At 43.4% G+C, this 21,993-nt stretch overlaps 1 long non-coding RNA gene across 5 annotated transcripts in view; it reads left to right on the forward strand.

Annotated features, from left to right (window-relative positions):
* LOC306647369 overlaps window positions 1–21,993 on the forward strand; it is a 56,350-nt gene that overhangs the window by 31,460 nt on the left and 2,897 nt on the right. For 3 of the 5 annotated variants that reach the window (XR_013760091.1, XR_013760092.1, XR_013760093.1), the window contains 3 exons: window positions 9,245–9,321; window positions 9,810–9,928; window positions 15,051–21,295. This is a non-coding gene — a long non-coding RNA (uncharacterized lncRNA). Of the gene's footprint in view, window positions 1–9,244; window positions 9,322–9,809; window positions 9,929–15,050; window positions 21,296–21,993 lie in introns of those variants that run through there. The other 2 variants (XR_013760090.1, XR_013760089.1) reach the window with 2 other exon arrangements.

The raw sequence follows: 21,993 nt of genomic DNA on the forward strand, positions 1-21,993 counted from the left end.
GTTTTTTGACCATTTGTATATTTTCTTTGGATAAACGTCTACCAAATCTTTTGCCTCTATCTTAAACAGAGACATAATCATCCACTTAAAATGTTAATTCAATCATTTTTAGGATATTCATGACCATGACCTTAATCTACTTTAGAGCATTTTTATCACACAAAAAAGGAACCCATGCCCTACAGCAACTCTCCCCGATTCTTCCCCTTCTCCCAGCCCCAGGCTATGACTCATCTATTTTCTGTCTCTGTGAATTTGTTTATTCTGAATGTTTCCTGTGGATTTTTTGTGTCTGGCTTCTTGCCTTCAATGTTTTCAAGGTTCTTCCATGTTGTAACATGGATAGTGCTTCAGTCCTTTTTCCTAATGGATAATATTCCATCACATGGATATAACACATTGTTTATCCATTCATCAGTTTACAGACAGTAGGGTGTTTCCATTTCTTGTATAATATAAATATTAATTTTTGGGATATTAGATGCTGCTACTATGGACATTCCCATACAAGTTTTGGGCGAACGTACCTTTTCAACACCAGAATTAGATGGGTCACATGGAAACTGTTGGTTCAGCTTTTGGAGGAACTGCCCAACTTCCAAAGCAGCTACTAGAGGTTCTCACGTGTGACATGCCAGTTTCTCCACATTCTCGCTGACATCTGCGATGTGTGTTTTTATTGTAGCCCTCCTGGTGCATGCATCCTGGTGCATGTGGTTTTATTTACACCTCTCTGATGGCTCACAGTGGTGAGCATTGCTTCATGTGTTTGTTGGTCCTTTGTATATTTTCTTTGGGTAAATGTTTGTCAGATCTTTTGCTTCTCTCAACTGGTTTGTCATTTTACTATTGAGTTGCGAGAATTCCTATATATTGTGAATATAAGTCCCTTATCAGATGAATAATTGGCAAATATTTTCTCCCATGTTGTGGGTTCTCTCCCTTTTTCTTTTATTTTGTAGTACTGGGGATCAAACCTGGGGCCTCATCGTGCATGTTAGACAAGCGCTGTACCACTGAGCAATGTCACCGACTCCTGTTTTTTCCTCTCTTGATGAAAAAAAAAAAACTAATTTTGATGAAATACAATGACCTATTTTTACTTTTATTCATTGTGTTTTTGGTTTCATACAAAAGAAACCATTGTCTACCTGAAAGTCAGTGAGGTTTACTCCTATTTTATCCTTAGCAAGTTATTGTTTTAGCTGTTACATTTAGGTTTGTTGTTCATTTTGAGTTACTTTTTGCATAAGTGAAGCCAAGTTCTAAATTCATTTTTTTGCCTATGGTTATCTAGTTGTCCCAGGATCATTAGTGGAAAAGACTATTCTTACCCAATGTATTGTCTTGGAACTCTTGATAAAGATTGTTTGACCATAAAGATTAGAGTGTATCTCTAGACTCTCAACTATATTTCATGGATCTCATTGTCTATCCTTCCCCAGTACCACACCATCTTGATTACTATAGTTCCCCATTAGTTTTTGAAACCAGGACATGTAAGTCCTCCAACTTCTTTATTGTATTCAAGATTACTTTGATTATTATGGGCTCTTTGTATTTTCATATAAATTTTAGGATCAGCTTGTCAGTTTCTACAAAATAAGCTGGGGCTTTGATAGAGACTGCATTGAAACTACATAAGGGAGTTTTTGTATCAGGTTAATACTAGTTTCATTTGATAAACAAGGAAATGTTCCCTCCTAGTTTCTGGAAGAGGTTGTGGGAAAGATTGTTACAGATTCTTTTTTTAAATATTTGGTAGAATTGACTAATGAAGTTAGATGGGCCTCAGCTTCTCTTTGAGGAGGATTTTATTTGGAGTCCTATAAGCCTCTTGAACTTGATTTTCCATTTCATTCTTCAGATTTGGGAAATTTTCTGATATTATTTCATTGAATAAATTGTTCATTCCTTTGGCTTGTTTCTCTAGGCCTTCCTCAATCCCAATAATTCTTAAATTTGGCCTTTTCATGATATCCCATAGTTCTTGTAGATTCTGTTCATGATTTCTTACCATCTTCTCTGTTTGTTCAACTTTGTTTTCAAGGGTAAATATTTTGTCTTCAATGTCTGAGGTTCTGTCTTCCAGGTGTTCTATCCTATTGGATATGCTTTCTATGGAGTTCTTAATTTGGTTTATTGTTTCCTTCATGTCAAGGATTTCTGTTTGGTTTTTTTTCAATATCTCTAACTCTTTATTGAAATGATCTTTTGCTTCCTGTATTTGCTCTTTTAACTGTTGATTGGTGCAATCATTCAATGCTTGCATTTGCTCTTTCATCTCATCATTCAGTGCGTGCATTTGCTCTTTCATCTCATCATTTGCTTCTCTGATCATTTTAATTATGTACATTCTGAACTCCTTTTCTGTCATTTCTTCTGCCATGCTGTCATTGGGTTTTATTGATGTAACATCTAGATTTGTTTGCAGCATTTTCTTTCCTTGTTTTCTCATATTGTTCAGGTATCAGTGGACCGCTGAGATATTGCAGATTTCCTCTATTGACTTACAATGTCCCTGAAGATTTCTATATATATCCCCCCTTAGCCTTCAGTAGGCTGAAGTCTTGGAGGAAGTTGATAATGCGGTGCTCCACAAGGAAGCTGCCTCTCTAGGAGTGGTGGCCTTCAGGTGGGGTATAATCCCTGCTAGTGGGCAGAGGTGCCTCCACTTGTTGACCAATGGTCATCCAAAGGGGACCGAGGCTGCGGGCTGAGGCAAGGCCTGTTTGGGCCTGAGTCTCTGGTTTTACCGTCCTTGTGGGGAAACCTCACCCGGCAGGGATGACTCACCCGGTGGGGAGGTCTCGCTGGTCAGTTTCCTCCTAGAGGTTCCCCTCAATTTACAGCTACCACCTGGGCTGGGCTGCCTTCCTCTGCAAAGTTCCCAGGGGCCCGGCCCTACCTCCTGGGCCTGGGAGCCTCACCCTTCGCAGATGAATCTCCTTAGGCTGCCCCTCCTCAGAGAATCTGCCCGCAGGCCTGGAACCTTCGCTCCACCCTAAGCCTGTCTGTGTGCGGCTCTTCCACCAAGAAGCCTCCTAGATCCTGGGACCCTGCTCTGCACCTAATCACCTGGCTATGCGGCCCCTCCTCTGAGCAGCCACCTGGGGCCCTGTACAATCGCTCTGAGTCCCAGAGACCCGCCACACGCCTCTTCCTCCAGACAGCCGCCCAGTATTCCGGTGCGGTCACTAGGAGTCCAAGAAACTCACTGCGTGCCTCCACCTCCCACCAACCACCCATAGCCCTGGGCAATCAAACACTCCAAGTAGAAGTGACCCTCCCCGTTCCTCCTCCTTCTCCAGATAACCCCCCGGGTGTTCAGGAGCGGTCGCTCTGAGTGGCTCTGAATCCACGTGACCCGCTGCACAGGTCCTCTGGTCAACCGCCCGGAGCTCTGGTGCTGCCACTCAAGACCAAGCGACCCACCACGCTTCTCCTCCAGGCAGCCCCCCTGTGTTCAGGCGCTGTCACTTTAAGTCCAAACAACTCACCACTCGCCTTCTCCTCTGAGCAGCCGCCTGGAGCGCTAATGCAGTCACTGCGAGTCCAAACGACCCACCGCGCTCCTCCTCCTCCTCCTCCTAGTCCTCCGGGCAGGCCCCGGGGTTCAGAAGTGGTCTGAGTCCAAACAGCTCGCCACGCAGCCCCTCCTCTGGCAACCGCCTGTAGCTCTGGTGTAGTCACTCTGAATCCAAGCGGCCGCGCTCCTCTTCCTCCTCCTCGTCCTCAGGGCAGGCCCCGGTGTTCAGAAGCATCATTCTGAGTCCAAACTGCTTGCCGCGCAGCTTCTCCTCTGGCAACCGCCTGTAGCTCTGGTGCAGTCACTCCGAATACAAGCGGCCACGCTGCTCCTCCTCCTCCTCAGGGCAGGCCCTGGTGTCCTGAGTCCACACAGCTCTCCTCGCCACTCCTCCCCTGGGCAGCCGCGGGAGCCCCAGTGGTTGCTCCGAGTCCCAGCGCTGTGCTGAGCGGCCTCCTTTACGGCGCTCCCAGTTGTCCGAGTTCACTGCTCCAGCGGGGGGAGGGGCGTCTCGCCGGCAGCTCTACTTCACCAAGTTTCCTGCGTTCCGGGACCACCGTCCCATCCGGGACACCTTCCCAACGGGTGAGAGTCACCCGGCTGCTTTGAGTTGGTCCCAAGTGTCTCAATATCTCCTCTTTTGAATCCTGAGTCCTGGAGCAACATGAAATGCAGCCACCCTCTAGGCCGCCATCTTGAAACCTCCTGAGGAGGATTTTAAATTACTATTTCAATCTCAATACCTATCAGAGATCTACTCAGAATGTCTACTTCTTCTGATAATAGTTTGTGTCTTTCTAGGAATTTATTCATTGCATCTAGGTGAACTTTTTGGTACATATTTGTTCATAATAATCCCTTCTAAACCCCTTGTTTTTGTAAGGTTCATAATGAGATCCCCTGATTTTGGTAACTATGTCTTCTCCCTTTTTCAGTCACTTCAGCAAGGATTTGTCGATTTTGTTGATTTAAAAAAAAGTTTTAATTTTTTTTTCTATTTTTTCCCTAACCTATTTCCATTCTAATCTTTACTATGTATTTTTGATGCTTATATTGTTTATGTTTCTCTTCTTTTTCTAGGAACTTAAGGTATAATGTCAGGTTATAGATTCATGTTCTTTCTTTTAATGTAGATGTAAATTTTCCTCTAAGCACTGCTTTAGCTTTGTCTGATAAGTGTTGGTATGCTGTTTTCATTTTTATCTCAATGTATTTTTAAATTTCCCTACAGTTTTCTTTTTTGACCCATTGGTTATTTAAAGAGTATATTGTTTAGTTTCCACATATTTATGAATTTATGAAATTCTCTTCTATTTATTCCAAATGTAATTTCTTTGTAGCTGGAAAATATGTTCCTTTCAATCTGTCTCCATTTTCTAAGGTCTGCTTGTGGCTTACCAATGTTCTATCTTAAAGAATGCTACATGTGCGCTTGAGAAGAACGTGAACTCTGAGATTGTTGGTTGGGATGTCCTACAGCTGCTTCTGAGGTTACTTGGTTTTTGGTGTTGATCAAGTCTTTCTTTTGTGATATCTACTTAGTTCTATCGCTTATTGAAAGTGCAATGTTGATGTCTCCAGTTATTAATTTTGAGTTATTCCTCCCTTCAACTTTGTTTTTGCTTCAAGTATTTTAATGTGTTGTTACTAGATGCACAAATAATTGTTAAAACTTTTCAATGGGGTGAACATTTTGTCTTTAGTAACAATTTTTGCCTTAAAATCTATCCCAGCCATTGTTTGTATAGCCTCTCTTTTAATTTTTGTTAGTGTAGTACATCATTCTCTACCTATTTACTTCCAACCTATTTTTATCTATGAATCTGAAATGTTAAAGCATGTTTTCTAAAAACTCCACTCTGCCAATCTGTCTTTTAATTGAAGTATTGATTCATTTACATTTAATGTAACCTGCACAAGTATCAGCTCAAAATGGATCAAAGACTTAGGGATTAGATCAGAAACTATAAAACTCCTAAGAAAAAAACATAGGGTCAACACTCCAGCATATAGGCACAGGCAATGACTTTCTCAATAGAACCTCTATAGCTCAGGAAATCTGGCCAAGAGTTAAGAAATGGAATGGCATCAAATTTAAAAGCTTCTGCACAGCAGAGGAAACAATTAGGAATGTGAAGAAGAGAGAACCTACAGGATGGGAGAAAATCTTTGCTAGCTACTCTTCTGACATAGGATTAATATCTAGAATATATAAAGAACTCAAACTTTCTACCAAAAAAATCAAATAACCCAATTAATAAATGGGCAAATGAATTAAACAGACATTTCTCAAAAGAAATAAAAATGGCCAACAAATTAATGGAAAAATGTTCAACATCATTAGGGAAATGCAACTCAAAACTACACTGAGATTTCATCTCACACCAGTAGAATGGTAATCATCAAGAATACAAATAATAATAAATGCTGGAAAAAATGTAGAGAAAAAGGAAGACTTTTACACTGTTGGTGGGACTGCTAATTAGTACGAGTACTATGGAAATCAATATGGAAGTCCCTCAAAGGGTAAGCATGGAACCACCATATGACCCCAGCTACACCACTCCTTGGTATTTATCCTGAAGAGTTAAAGTCATCATACCACAGTGATACAAGCATACCCATGTTTATAGTACAATAACCAAACTATGGAACCAGCCTAGGTGTCCATCAACAGATGAATGGATAAAGAAAATGTGTTATATATGCACAATGGAGTTTTATTCAGCTATAAAGAAAAATGAAATTATGGCATTTGCAGAAAATGGGTGGGACTAGAGACCATTATTATGTTAAGCAAAATAAGTTAAACTTAGAAGGTTGAGGGTCATATGTTTTATATGTAGAAACTAGAGAGGAAAAAAGAAAAAAAAGATGGAGCAGAACTAATGAAAATCGAAGTGGGGGTCAACAGAGAAAGTGAGGTTGGAGGGAGGGAGGGAGAGAGTGCTTGGGAGTGATATTGACCAAATTATATTGTTACTTTGTATATTGTGTGCATGTATGAATATGTAACAACAAATCCCATCAGTGTGTACAAGGATAAATGCACCAATAAAAATGGGAAAATTGGAAAAAAGGAACTTAATTTAGAACAATCTAGTTAGAATTAATACCAACTAAAAGTCAATAGTATACAGAAACCTTGCTCAAATATAGTTGCAACTCCTTTGTGCTGTTATTGTCATACAAATCATATCTTTGTACATGATGTACCTTGACCCTCTTTAGGCAGTTGTCTTTTAAATCAGAAGTAGGAAGAGTTAGCAAAGTAGAAACTTACTGTCATATTTGACTAAGTAGTGACCTTTACTGGTGCTCGCTCTTTCTTTATTTGGATCACCATCAATAGCCATCACCTTCATTCCAGCCCAAAAGACTCCTTTCAGTATTTCTTATAAGGCAGATGTGCCAGCAGCAAGTTTTCTCAGCTCTTGCTATCTGAAATAGCTTGGTTTCTCTTTCATTTTTGAAGGATAGCATTGCTGATTGCAGAATGCTTACTTGATAGTCTTTCTCTGTTAGCACTTTGAATAGATCATCACACTGCCTTCTGACCTCCACTTCTGATAAGTCCATTATTAATATCATGAACCATTTATATGTGGCCAGTAAGTTTTCTTTTGCTGTTTTCAAGAGTTTCTCCGTTTTTGACTCCTGACATTTTGACGGTGATATGACTTGGTGTATGCTGACTTATGTTTATCTTACTTGAATTTCATTGGGCTTTTTGGATGTGTAAATTAAATGTTTTTCATTGAATTTGAGAAGATGTTAGGCACTATTTTTCAAATATTCCATCACTTTCTCATTTTCCTCTCTTTCTGGGCCTATTTATGCATGTTGGTACACTTGATGGACTCCTATGGGTTTCAGAAGCTCTATTTATTTCTCTTCATTCTTTTTTCTATCTCTATCAAAATGGATAATCACAATGAACTTAAAGTGCACTCGTTTTTTTTTTTTTTCCTTTCTAGTTCAAATATGCTCTTCAGTCCCTCTCATGAATGTGTCATTTCAGCTATTTTCAACTCCAGAATTTCCATTTGGTTCTTTTTTTATAACTTCCATTTCTTGACTGTAATTATCTATATGGGATATTATCACAACATTTCCCTTTAATCCTTTAGACATGTTTTTGAACATATTTATAATATCTGGTCTAAATCTTGTTTAATAATCCAGTATATGGCCTTCTTTATGGAAAGTTTCTCTTGATCATTTTCTTTCGCCTTTTACTGTTTCTTCCCATGTCTCATCATTTTTGCTGAATACTGGATATTTTAGAGAATATGTAACAGATATGGAAAATCAGATTCCTCCCTCATTGGGGATTCTTGTTGTGGCTATTGCTTTTGTTGCTACCAGTTGGCAATTTTCATGGATGACTTATGCACACTCTGTACTCAGGCAGACACTGAAGTGTGTGGCCACACACTTCAGTGTCTGCTCAGGCAGCTTAGTTGCTAGCTAATGCGTGCACAGCAATTACCTGGAATGTGTTGAACCCATAATCTTCCACACTTGCCCAGGAGCTGGGTGTGTGCCGAGACATGCCCTCAATGCTAAGCTGTTCTCCAGTCTGCCTTCACTTCCCCTTCCTCTTGTGCAGGGCCTCAAGTGAGCCAGAGGGAAAAATGGGGTTTTCTCTCACTCTTTCTCATTTTATTCCCCAGGCATGTGCATAGTCCTGGATATGCTTGTGGCCTTCTAGATTCCCAGGAATACGCCAAAGCCTTTCAAAGTTTCCTATAGACACCCTTTCCCTAAGTCTTTGTTTTAAATTTTTTGCCAGATTCTTTTGTGTCAATGCTCTGTGGATGGGACTTTTTGAGAAACCCCAAGCCCAACCTAAGGACTCATTGTTTCAACTCACAAAAAGTTGATATGCTGCTCTTACCATTACTTTTTTATTGTCCAGAGCCTCCTTCCATCCCCAAAACACTATATGAAATAAAGGACACACCAAAGTTTCTGCAAATTTCATCTTACTCAAAGGCAAGCAGAGGTGGCTTTGGGGCAATGTGACAAAGTCTCAAATTGGGTCCCATTTTGCTTTTGGTTTTGGCTGATGTGACAAGGTTGCCTTTATTCTCCTCAGACCACAGGAGCTCATGTTGCAAGATGAAACCAGGAGAAGTCAACTAGCCCTGGGTTTCTTCCCCTGGTGACATCTGCAGCAGCCTCAGCACCATGAGCCAAGGGGCTAAGCATGCTGAGTGGTTCTGTCGACACACCCTGGGATGTGGGAGGAACATGTGAGCTGGTGTTCAGAGAGGAGCCAACTGCAGGCCCACAGGATGGACCCCACAAGGACCCCCATTTTGTCCCCACAAAGAACCAGGCCCTCTTCCTCATTGTAACCATCCCAGAACACAAAGAAGCCTCTGGAAAGATCCAACTGCCACTTCTCAGTGCTGAGCTGGTTTGGCAGGGAGCATGACAGACAGCAGTTGCCAGCCTTGAGGGGCAGAGGGCTATTCTGTGCCATTTTTACAGAGTCACGTTCCCGATTTGATTGAAAGTGGAATCTTTAATAATATATAGATTTTAAGTGACGAAGGTTTAGTGTTGCCAAATTCTAGCATAAAGCATATTTTTACAGCTGGGATGATAAATCCCTGAAAGACGGCACTCACCATGGAAACGCGGACACAGCCTTTCATTCCCTTCCCAGTGATTAAAATCCTCATTTCAATTTGTTTTTATTTTGAGCTGGAGTTATTCACAAGCCCAGGAATACATCTTACTGTGATAGAAAACTAAATGCTGCCCTCTGTCAGAAATAAGATGTAACTCACTGAAGTGGTGAAGATCTTGGTTTGGAGAATCTGGAAAACCCAGGAAAATGGACTTTCTTACTTACAGACTTTCCTGGAAAGAAAATCCTGAGCAACTTTCCTTGTTTCCTAGGAAAATGAGGTAGGGAAGGAAAGGCAGACACTTAAGGGTGTGTTATCAAAGCAAACCATGATGAGCAACTGGAGATCTATCCCTTTGAGGAATTTTGGGAGTGAGGTGCAAACAATACAGCTCAGGGTCCTCTTGCCTAGGGGAAGGGGGCACTGGGGTGTTTATGCACCAACTCCCACCAGTCCTTGGTTTTAGGCATTTCTGGGTTGCTGGCCTTGCAGGCTCCAAGACCAGAGGAAGCTCTCAGATAGAGAGATGCTGATCTTGGGGCTGAGGTCCAGCCGTGTGATACTGAGACCTGAGACCTGTCTGCTGCACCTGCCCTCCATTATCTCTTTTATTCTTCTTTGGACTATTTTACTTGCAGGCATATTTTATACTCTGGAATTCAGGTATTTATTCGCTCTGCTTATCCAAGACCTATAGTCTCTGCTGAACCAAAAGGGATCCTACTAACCATATGCCTGAGAACATCCTTCTACTTTGGTAAGTCTTTTAACTGGAAAACTATAATGGATATAACCACAAGTCTTAATCTTCCAGTAAGATCTCAATGATGCTCCTGGTCTGAGAGCTGATGTTGTCTCAAATTTCCCAACCTAACAAGGCTTCATTTAACTGCGCAGATCATGTTAGAACAAGGCCTAATGGTGTCACTCTGAGGGGGTTCAAGGAGGTCTTTCCAGAGGCAGAAGAGACCTCTACTCAGCTCTTCCAGGTTCCTGACACATCACAGAAAAGAATTTAAGGATATGACAGGTTTTAGCCAAGAGAAGAAGAGCTTCCTAGGTAAAACATGAAGATACTCAGGGCAGAGCAGAAGGTGGGCCATCTAGAGAGCAAGAAGAGCTTTGGGGCCTGGGACTCTTCTTTTAAAGGAAAATTTGTGAGTGGGGGCATTGGAAGGTATATGTGGATGACATCAGTCTGGCGATCACAAGATGGCTTAGGGTGCTCCGATAGTTCTCAATCTTTAGGTTGATGTCGTCTCCATTGTCTGATCAGTAGATAACACTTGGAATGTACTCTTTATTATAGGCTCTTAAAATACAGTATCCCCCTTTGCTTAATCTATTCTAGAATTGTGTGTTAGTGCATGGTGTGGGCCATTAGAAGTGCCCCGTCAATTTTTATCAGTGAGCGGGATTACAGTAACTCTAAGACTTGCAGGTTTCTCAGAAATTTGGGAGAGAGAGGACTGGGAGAAAAACTGGTCTGGGGAGTAACAGGCCTCAGAGGAAAAAAAAATGGCTTGAAGAACTTAAGCAATAAGACTTTCAGATTAAATTTGTAGACTTCTTTCCCTTCCTTTTGTCTCTTTTTCAGCTCTTTTTAAAATTTCTTCTGCCCTACCTCAGTGGAACTCAAGCACTTCCCAGATTCTGCATACAGTCAGAAGTTTATAACAGAGTTTTCCAAAGTAATCAGTCGGGGAGTGCTTCTCAGAAGAGGGGTTCAGAGGTCAGACAACGTTGGTAAGATTGACAGGCATAGCCCCCTCTTAAAGGTCATAATACCCGCCAGCACATGAAAAGCTCTGAGGAGGGCAAGGGGTGGGGAAAGGCTGCTGGGGAATGAGATCGATCAAATTATCTTATGTGCATGTTCAGATATAATGATTCCCAGTATTATGTACAATTATAATGTACCAATATGAAATTTTAAGTTCTGAACTGGGTGCATTGGTGCACACCTGTAATCCCAGAGTCTTGGGAGGCTGAGACAGGAGGATCTCAAGGTTCAAGCCAGCCTCAGCAACTTAGCAAGGTCCTGTCTCAAAATTTTAAAAAAGTACAAAAGGGCTGGGAATGTAGCTCAGTGGTTAAGTCCCTCTGGGTTAAATCCCTGGTATCAAAATAAATGAATAAGCAAAATAAGCTCTAAGAAGCCCTACAGGGAAGAAATCCCAACTCATCTCATCACTGGACCACATGTGTCCTTGTGGGACATCTATTATTCTGTGATACACTAGGTTACTTTACATAAAGTGTTTTGTCTTATATTTATCCTCTCTCTTTAGTGAAAGATATGTATATTATTTTTATTATACAAGTATTATATGCTTGTTGTAGAAAGACTGGAAAAACAAATAAGAAAAAAAGAAAAGAAAAGTCTTTGAAATACAATCCCTGTGGACACTTCGGGTTCTGACCTAGCACATACCCATGTTGTGCCATTCCTTTGTGTGAAGGACCCTTCATTATGCCAGGAGTCAACCTTGTTTCCTGGCTTGTGTTCAGTTTTATGACCCCTGATTCTAAGAAGTGGGTATCATGAAATAAAACCAATCAACAAATATCCAAGAATCATTTTGAATTACTTCCAAAACCCCAGGTGTAGGAATATTTCTCTGCCATATATTGTACTTTTTTTTTTTTACAGGAAGTGACTGGCTAAGAAAATAAACAAATTGGTAGGAAGTAGAAAAATGACATATGATAATTTCTCAACATGGAAAAAACATTATTACAAAAGATGAGAATGAAATACACCCAAGAATTGGAAAGATGGTTCCAAAGGTAACTTTTTTTGCTGTTATAAAAGCAAAGTATAAAGTAAAAGTATTTTTATAAAGCACCCTCTCTCCCCGCACAAACTCAGTTACAGTAGGGCTTAAAGCAAAGTGGGGGACACTGTGTCTTGTGAGATTCTTGCCTGGGAGGTGACATGGCCCTGAGGTTGGAGAGGAGTCCCTCACCTCTCTCTCACCAAAAGCATTGGATTTGCTCAGGGCATCATGGCCTCCGTGGCCCCCAGATGTAGGGGTCATGAGCATCTCTGAAAGAAGCATGAGGGGTAGTTGGTTGAAATGACCTCAAAGCAACTCTGGATTGGAGATGCCATGAACACCCCCTTTCACAAAGGATCCCTGAATATTCTTCCCTAGAGGCTTTGGCCTGGCTATGCACTCAGTCTGGGCTCATCTTTCAGGTCTGAGCTCAGAGAGTCTGAGAGGAGCCCAAAAGCACACAGCACTGGGAGCCAATACCACAAGTGCAAGCTTTGAACTCTCAGAGGATGTTCAGAGTTACGGTTTGAAAAGAGGAAATTCCCTACCTAAGTCTGACATGTGAAGTCCTGTGCTATGAGGAGAACATGCAATGTCTGAGTCAGATCTTCTCTTTAAGACAATTAAAGGGTCATGGACAATTCCAATTCTATCTTTTGGTGACTGGAAGACCTCTCTAGGGGGTCCAAGTTCTACACACAGTCCCAAGCCACAGTCCCCTTGTCTCAGTCCACCTCCTATGCCCTCACATTAGCAAGAGCCAGCCTGTCCTCTGGGCTCTGCAGAAACACTGGACAAGCTGTGGACCCAGGGGAGCCCCTGCCAGTCAGAGTCAGCGCCATCAACAACAGCCACACTGTCCTGCCCCAGGAGAGGGTCCCTAGAGAGCAAGGATGCTCAGGAAGTCATCTTGTGTTACCTCTTTACAACACCTTCCCTGATCCCCTTAGAACATGACATCCCTAATCACTGAAAATCCCCCGGTCCCTGTTTGCTTTTAAGCATTTTATCACTTCCTAGTATTACACATTCTTTCTCTCCCCTCCCTCTCAGCCCCCACCCCCTGCTCTTTCATAAGAGATAGGTATATGAATCATCTTGTTCACCTTGATTCTCCAACCCTAAGAACACTGTCCAGCACCAACAGGTACTTTATAAATACCTGATAGGTGAATGTCCTGTTTTTACAGTGGGATGAATGCATAGCAGAGGATCAGGAGTCCAGGCAAGGGCTGTCTGGGTAATTCTCTCAGTTACTGGATCAAGTTAGAATCCTTATTCTTGTGGCGGTTTTTGCAGTTGACATCTCAGATCTTAAGAGTGAAGAGTTCTTCACCAGTCAGCTAGCAGAGCAGCAGAGGATGATGCTCAGGGACAGAACTCTGGTCCGCTGTCCCTTGTGTGACCTCCACCAAGTCCCTTCCCCTCTCTGTCTATCAGCTTCTCCCTTTAGATTGCAAATATCATAAGGTAGATTCCTTCCCCAAGACAAGCAGTACCAAGAAAGTGATTTATTAGGAAGGAAAGCCAGTAGGGCAGCAAGAAATGGGGACCAGAACAGGAGGAGGACACACAAGGGTGCACCATCAATGTTCCCTGGAGGGTCCCCCTTGACTGCAACCCAGGGACAGGGTAGGTCACACCCCAGAGTATCTTGGTCAGAGTTGAGGGACTGGAGCATGTATACCCCTTAATCAAGGATACCCTGCAGGGCTGCAAATTCCAGGTTCCTCCAGCTCCCCATGTGCAGAGGCAAAGTGGACTCAGCAGACTGTGGGCAGCCCTCAGGGAAAGATGCAGCTGCTGCCTTTTGGAAGTGAGGCTGGTGGAGAGTGAGGTCATATAGGTGGAGGTCTGACATGGCCTCTTACACGATATGTAAGAGGGTCCTTTCCTGCAAAGCTCTCTACAGACCTAGAAATGTGCATTTGAGTCCCCACTAGGGACTTACTAGGTGCCAGCACGTGCAAGTTCTTGCATGCCTTTGAGCCTCAACATAATTAACCCTGAAACCAAGGAGAATGACATTGCCTCTCTTTGCATCTCTGCGGGGTCAGGATGTCCTGACTTGCTGTAAAGGGCTGTACAAAGGGGGAGTGATTTTGCCACGATGGTTCTCTGCTAGTACTCAAAGCAAGTTGAGGAGATTCTGAGGCTTGCTCTTTGCATAAGTGTATCATTATGTGCGGTAATAAACAAAACCCCAAATTTTTGTGCCTTTACACAATAAAAGGATATGTCTTGCTCACATAATAGTATAAAATAAGTGTTTCTAGGATGTGGCAAGAAAACAAGGTGGATGGGGATATCAGCTCAACACAGTCATTCAGGGTCCAAGCTGATAGAAGCTTTGCCATCTTTATCTTGTAGTTTCCAAGGTCATCTGGGCATTGACATGGAACTGATAGGCAGCGGAATAGAGAAAATTTCATGCACGACTTTCGCAGGAAATTCTACTCCTGTCCCATAGGCTGAAAGTCAGTCACATGACCATGTCTATCTGCAAGGGAGCCTGGGAACTGTAGTCTTGCTGTGTGCCCAGGAAGAGAAGGGGAAAAAGTTTATAGTGATGAGCAAGCAGTCTTGCCATACTCCTGAATTTTACAGCTGTCATCTTGGCAATGTGAGGCTACTCTCTGGGTGGACCTTGCTTTCAGAGGTTTTGACTGTACTTCATCCCCTTTTGCTGCCCCAGCCCCACTCTCTGTGGGCACTGTTCCTCTGTGCCCTTACACTACCCACGGCTTATGGGCCAGTCCCCGGGTGCCTCTATTATCTCAACCTGAAAGAAGGATGCATGTTTGCAGTTTTAAAGCTGCTCTTTTAATCTTTTATAACCTAGTAGGTTATACCCAGAGCCCCCCAAGTCAGCATTTCCCAAAAGACTCTTTCTCCCCCTGCCCCTTTTCACTCCTACCAACTTTTGGAGTTGCTGTTGACCATAGTTTATAATCACCATCTCAGAAAGAAGGTATATTCTTACTTGGCCTGATGCACTCCCAATATTTGACACTTCCAAGAGAAGAGGAGGGCCAGAAATAGGATCTCCTTTCACCTTTACATCCCAGAGATAATGAATATTTCATTTTTATCTACAAGACAATCCAGGCACTTCCTGAGAGTCAGAGACTTGCCTGTGTGGCTGAATTTTAAAGGAAAAGGGCTGAGCCAGTGGCTACAACTAGAACAGAACTATAGCAACTCAGATCAAGAGAAGACCTTCAGGTCTCATCCTTGAGGACACTAACTTGGCCACCTGAAGTGTGAGGAACTGAGCGACTACACATTCCTCAGGAGCTTCTGTCCCATCTCTCCTCCGTGCATATCTTGAATCTAGAAGCATCAATATTTAGAAGTTTTCCCTGATAGATAGGGAACCAGGTTTTTATTTGGGTTCTCATCCTTTCTGGGCTCAAATTCTTTGGAATTCAACATGTTTTGGATGATATACACCTACATTAAAGATAGCCAAAATTGCCTGGCTGATTGTGGCCAAGTTTCTGCAAACACAATGGTGCGTTCCCAAAGGCAGACGGTTTTCCTGCTTTGAAAATAATTCTGGAACATGGGAGATCATCTGTGACTCTAGATAAGGAAACTCGAGTCCACTAATATGGCCTAAGATCTGGAATGTGTAATTTCCCTTTGTAGGCCTCAGCAAAATCTGTAAAAATGTGGTGACTGAACAAATAACCCCCGAGTTCCCTCCCAGCTCCGACACCCTTCCATCAGATGACAGCCCGTGGCGGATTCAACCTTTGAAGGATCAGCCTGCGGTTTCAGGGGTGCAGTTCCGTGAGACGCCACGAGAGGGAAGCCAGCAGAAACAGCAGGAGCTGCTGGGGTTCCTGTGAGGAGCAATGACTCAGGGAAGGATTTCCAGGGGGATAAGAAGTAGGCCTGTGGCTGCCACGGTTCCTCTGATTGCCTCCTCTCGTGATAATGCAGGTTGGGAATCCCCCAGCCCTGTGCCTCTGTTAGCCAGTGGTCCTCTATCCTTGAAGATTCCTCCATCCTTGTCTCCTACAGGAAGACCTGAACTTCAGGCCTCTTCCCTGTTTCAGCCGTGAAGACCATGCGCCCCCTAGCGGCTGTCCCTGTGCCTTCCCTGAATTTCTTCTCGTCTCTACTCCTATCGCATCATCTCATACTCAGTCTCAGCTTTGCCTTCCTTACCTCCCCACACTTCCACCCCAGCGGGTCAGGAACACAGATGACCATGCTTTCCAAACAGAATGACCAATCACAGTCACAGCTTCCAAGGATGGAGGGCCAAGAGCTGGTCCTCAGATGTCTATTTCCAATGTCTCATTTCTGGAATCTCAAAAGGACTGTCTAGACAAGCCACTGAATGCTGTATTCCTCCCATGCCTTGTGCTCTGGCATTCCCCAGACCCTGGGCATCAGGTTGATAAACACTATAAACTTTTCCTCATCCTCTGCAACCCTTCCTAACTGGGTCAGGTCCCTCACTCACCAGGTATATTCCTGAAATGGGTACTCTCCATCCATCATCTCATGTCACTCAGCCAAACTGCAAAGGCCCAAAGAAACTATGACTGGTTCAGACCATGTGGTTGGTCCTGCACTGACTGTGGACCAGGACCCAGGTTTATAGACCCTCGCAGATTGTCACAATGTGGAACAAGCAATTCCCAAAGAGGACCAGGGTATTTAATGGGCAAGAGGATTGATTCTGTGGGGACAAACAGCAACCCAAAACACCACAGGTTTGTGCATGTTCCCATGGCACCCTTGCCCACCCTGGTCTTGGCACTTATCATTCTGGACAGTCAGGAGCTGTTTATTGGCTCTTCTCACCATTGATCTGTGAGCATTCTGAAGACAGGAGGGCTGTCCTGCCCATACTTCAGCCTCAACACCCATGACCGTGCCTGGCATATGGTTGATGCTCAGCAAGTCCTGAATGAACCAATAAATGAGTGAATAAGTGATTGGCATAAATTGGAGTCTTGTTCTCAGTTCTTGCTCCCCACCTGCTGCATGACCTCACAATGCACTGTGGGGAGAAGAGTCTATCCCTATTCCTCTGCCCCTTTGATGTTAGGCTTGATTATGGCCATGAAAACAAGAGTCAGAGCCAGTTCTGAGCCAAGATCTTAGGAGACATCATGTATTTCTGCCAATCATCCTGCACTGTGATCTGACCTGGAAAGAGCTAAGAGTCCTAGTCCAAGGAGAATGAGTGAGGGACACAGGGAACAGACCTGAACCAAACTCCAAGCCTTAAACCAAGTCCAGATGACCAGCACCTGGAGCAGAACCTCCTCTGCCAGTTTGCAGATCTGTGACCTTGTTGTTGGAAGCCATTGAGCCAGTGGGGTGTTGGTCAGGATTATTATGGCAACACTATCTCAGGTCGAGTTCTCTAGGAAATAGACACCAAGACCAAGAATCATGTGCAGGATTTTTATTAGGGAAGCAAATTTGTTTTTCACTACTAAAAAGGAATACCTAAAGCAGTCTATTAGAAGTTTATTTAACTCACAGTTTTGGAAGTTTTCAGTCCCAATAGCATGGTGCACTTTCTGGTGAGGGCCTCCCTTGGCTGCATCACCTCATGGTGGATGGTAATGGTGGCAGCACACGTAAGAGTGAGAGATTTAAAAAAAAAAAAAACCAGGAAGAGACTGGGCCCTACAATCCCTTCTGAGGGCATACTGCACCTAAAGACCTCCTGTTTCCCACCTCTTAAATGTTCCATCTCCCAACATTGCCACACTGAGGACTAGCTTCCAACACATGAAATTCGGGGGGACACACTGAAACTATAGCCAAAACACAGCAGGAAGTTTCTTGGGATCTACAACTGTGGAAGCAAGAGGACACAAGCAGGACTGAACAGAGGGAGAAGTTGAGCTAAACTGTGGTGCAGTCCCAAAAGCTCTCAGCTCTGGAGCTGTCTCAAGTTGGGGTAAGACCAGGTTTTCTTGAGATGAAGTGTTTCCCAGGGAGAGCTGCTGACCCTGCTCCCTGTACCGCTGCGATAATGAGTTCTTTCTTCCTGAAGGGAAGCTGGGCTGTGGGCACATCACACCCAGCATCCACAGCTCTACCTAACTGACATGATGGTCTCCATCACACTTCTGTTGCTATGTTATCAGAGATTTCAAATACATCCCAATATTTCTAAAATAAATACCATGAAAGAAATAATCCTTCTGTCATCTAGTGGATGTCAAAGTCAAAAATAAGCAATGTTAGCTGACAAGTTCATCTGACAGTTCTCGTGCAACCCAACCTGTGCCCTCCATTCTGATGGTCAGCTGGGAGCCACCTGGGGTTTGAGATGTCATGTTTGGAGAACAGTCCTCTCTGACCATAGAGGGACTGCCCTCTATGATTTCTCAAATGCAAATTTGTGTCCCTTACTGACCATCTGCAGGAGCTCTCCTTACAAAACTGTGATACCTTCCTAGCTCCTCTTAGAAACCCCCAGCAAAAACTGGACTGGCCCATTCCAAAGGTCTCAGTCCAGGCTGAGAGAGAGGCAGGAATCTGAACAACCAGTTAGAGCCCCGGAGCTTTTATAGGCAGCCTTGTCAGGCTTTCATGGAGAAGAAAACTGTCACGCCAGAAGGAATGCATCCCTTGACACCTCCCCCACCATCCTGACATCATCCACATGGCTGGCCTTCTCCTGGGGCACTGAGATACTCAGAGCCTGGTGTGGCTCCCCAAGGTTACCAGTGACTCACTTGCTGCTCGTTAGCATCATCTATTATTCCTCTTCTTCTTAGAAGAAAAGCTATAACAGAGGGGCTGGGTCAAGGGGCATTAGGGCCACATCAGGGAGGGTAGTATTGAAAAACTCTAGTGGCTTTAGATAACCAAAGTGCAAAAAAAACTCAGCACATAAATTGAACATTGCTCTTTGTGTATGGATTTCTGTGTCATGGATTTTTTGCAAGTCACCCAGTGTTGCCCTGCAGCTGCTTAGGGCTGCAGTAAATACTGACATCTGACACCTGGAGAGGGGCAGTCTGTAAGGCAGAACACTAGAGCACATCAGGGAGGGTGGGGTAAGGTTAATTCCTCTGAACCTTCCCTCTCCACGCTGTTTCTGGGAGTGGAGAACAAAAATAACTCTCAAAAAATTGGAGGGACTGGCAACCTTGGTAGACAACATCATTATTCATTTCTAATCTGAATGCATTAGCAAGCCAAAGACTAATCGCACAGGCTGTATTCATTCAGACTGAGTAGGCTTTATTTCCAAGGTTGATTCAGTGACTGAGCACAAACCCTGCAGACAGAATCAAGGTGAGTTGAAGCTGGAGACCATCCTGAATCTGTTCTGGAAATTGCCTAGAAAGTGAGTTAATCTTCAGGTGCCTCTTCTGTGCATGGAACATGCATTGAACACATAATACCAGGCACATAAGGATAACATCCCCAATTAAAGGACAGTGCCTTGCCAGCTGTGGTTGCAGTTCTTTAAAATAAATAATTCTGGAAGGCAAACACTTCCTTGGATCCCTGCCAGTGTTAATCTCTGCAAGATAGAATTTAATTTAATGCCACAGGCCCTAGAGGCCTTGCCCTTCAGGGACCCTGATTCTACGACGGATGCTGAATTTCAACACACATTCCGGAGCCACTCTTTTGGCTAAATGCAGGTTTTGGTCCCAACTCCTCTGTGTGAGACTTGAGCATGACATTTAATCTCTTTGCAAACCTTACTTTTCTCGTCTCTATGAAATATGGACTGTGTTTTCTTACCATATTTATCTGTATTTGGACTCTTCCTCATTCCCACTCATTTAATTGGTCAGGCTTAGTTAGGCTTCAATGATTCCAGAAAGGAATGTAGATTTGAGAAAAAGGAAAAAAAAATCCTTACTTTGAATATTTTAGGATTAATAGGACTCCACAAGTCCCATGACAAAGGTGTTACATTTGGAAGAATACATGGTAACATAAAAGCAAACTATTCTGACTCTGAAACTAGAGATTCCCGGGGATGGAGGAAACAGACTAAGTGCAATAAGGATTCATAAACCTTGGCTGCCAGCAGCTGGGATTCTGCAGGCTTCCATGATGCTGCCCTTCCTCCCCAAGCCCCTGTGCTCTCTGCTCTCCTATTTGGTGATGGGAGGAAGGTATTCTCCATCACCCTGGGAGCTTGCTCTACCATAGAATGCAGAGGAGTTAATTACTGGGGGCTAGCCTTTCCCAAGAAGGGACAGGATCAGTGGACAAAAGCCCTAGCTTCCCCATCGTCCTGTGGGGAAAGTGTGGTCTTTAAGGTTTCTCAGGGCCCACAATAGAAATGAGCCCCTGTTGCCCACATAGGAAACCACTCATTGAATTATTCTTCCTTTTTTTTTTTTTTTTTTCTTTCCCTGTCCTATTTCTCCACCTCCTTGCTTTGGAATTTTGCCATTTCCTGGGCTTTAGTCAAGAATAGGGGTCCATATGCTCTCTGTCCCCAGATTCTCCCAAACCTGTCTGTCATTGCTCCAGAATTCAGTCAGAGATATACAGAGAAGGATATAGGACTCCCCAGGTCAAGGACCAACCAGGAAGCTGAGACATTTATCTACTAACTCTTTCCTTTGGGGATTTAGGAAACCTCCACCTGTGTCAATGATCAGCACAGTCTCCTCTAACCAGTTCAATGGTCAAACTGGCATAAGAAATACAACAATAAACAGTGGGCTGTTACCAACCTTAGGTAGGCACCGTAACTGGTGCTGTCCATATCAGTCAGTATCCACAGGAAAACAAAGCACTCAAGTATTTAAAATATATGGGATTTGTTACAAATGTTGATGGGAGAATGAATCAATAAGCAGGGGCCAATGGGGATGGTAAGCAATTGAGAGGTTAACTGCAGGAAGCCATGCCACCCTCAGGCTGGAAGAGCATCAGAGCCCAGGGGCCTGGAGTTGCTCCCAGAAAACCTATCATCTTCCAGGAGCTGGAGCTGCAGAAAAGTGTCAGTCACTGCTGGGAAGACCACCTGAGATGGTGAAGGAGGGGAGAGAAAACTTGGTGGCTCTTGCCCTTTTCCTGTTCTCTCGTCTTCCACCAATGTTCGTCACCCACTGAACTCAGCCAGAAGCCTGAGAGCAGGGGAACCTGCTGGGGGGATCCCTGTTCCTGTGATACAGAGAAAGGAGGGAAGGGGCAGGAGTGAGGACAAGCAGACCAAAGTCCAGCACAACGGCCAGCTGGTACACCAAACAAAGCCCTCTGCTTTTTATTTTGAGATAATCATAGATTCACATGCAGCTATAATAATAATAACGCAGAGTTTCCATGTGCCCTTCACCCCGTTTTCCCCAATGGAGGGAACTGCAGCACATTACCACAACCAGGATATTGACATTCATGCAACCTACCACCCCACCCATTTCACTTGTATTCATTTGTATTTCATTTTATGCAATTTTATGCCTTTTGCAGATTTTGTGTATCCACCACCTGTCAAGATACAGAACAATTCTCCCCTCAAAGGACCTCTGGTGTTACCTTGTATAACCACACCCATCTCCCTCCATGATCCACTTGCTCCTGAGCCCCTGGCATTCACCAAAATGTTATCTATTTCTATAATTTGGGGAATATTATAAAAAGGGAATTATAGTCTATAACCTTTTGGGATTGACTTTTTTCCCCATTCACTATAATGCCCTTGAGATTCATCCAAGTTGTTGTATATATATCAATATTTTGTTCCTTTTTACCACCGAGTAGTATCACATGGTACAGATAAACCAGTTTGTTTAACCCTTTGTCCATCAAAGACCTCTCTCCTCTTTTACTTTCAGTTCTACTTTTTCTCCACTGTTCAAAATGGGCAACCTCTATAGATCTGTCCTTCAAGTCCACTATAATGTACCCTCTGTCATCTCCGGTGTTTCTTATTTCTGTAATTATATTTTTAGTTCTATAATTTCCATTTGGTTTCTTTTTAAAAATAACTTCTATTTCTTTGCTGAGATTTTATATTTTTTTCATTTGCTTCAAGAGAATTTTTAATTATTGTTAAGGCCTCTTTATGATGGTTGCTTTC

Source organism: Sciurus vulgaris (assembly GCF_902686455.1).
Source record: "Sciurus vulgaris genome assembly, chromosome: 16".
Lineage (NCBI taxonomy): Eukaryota > Metazoa > Chordata > Mammalia > Rodentia > Sciuridae > Sciurus > Sciurus vulgaris.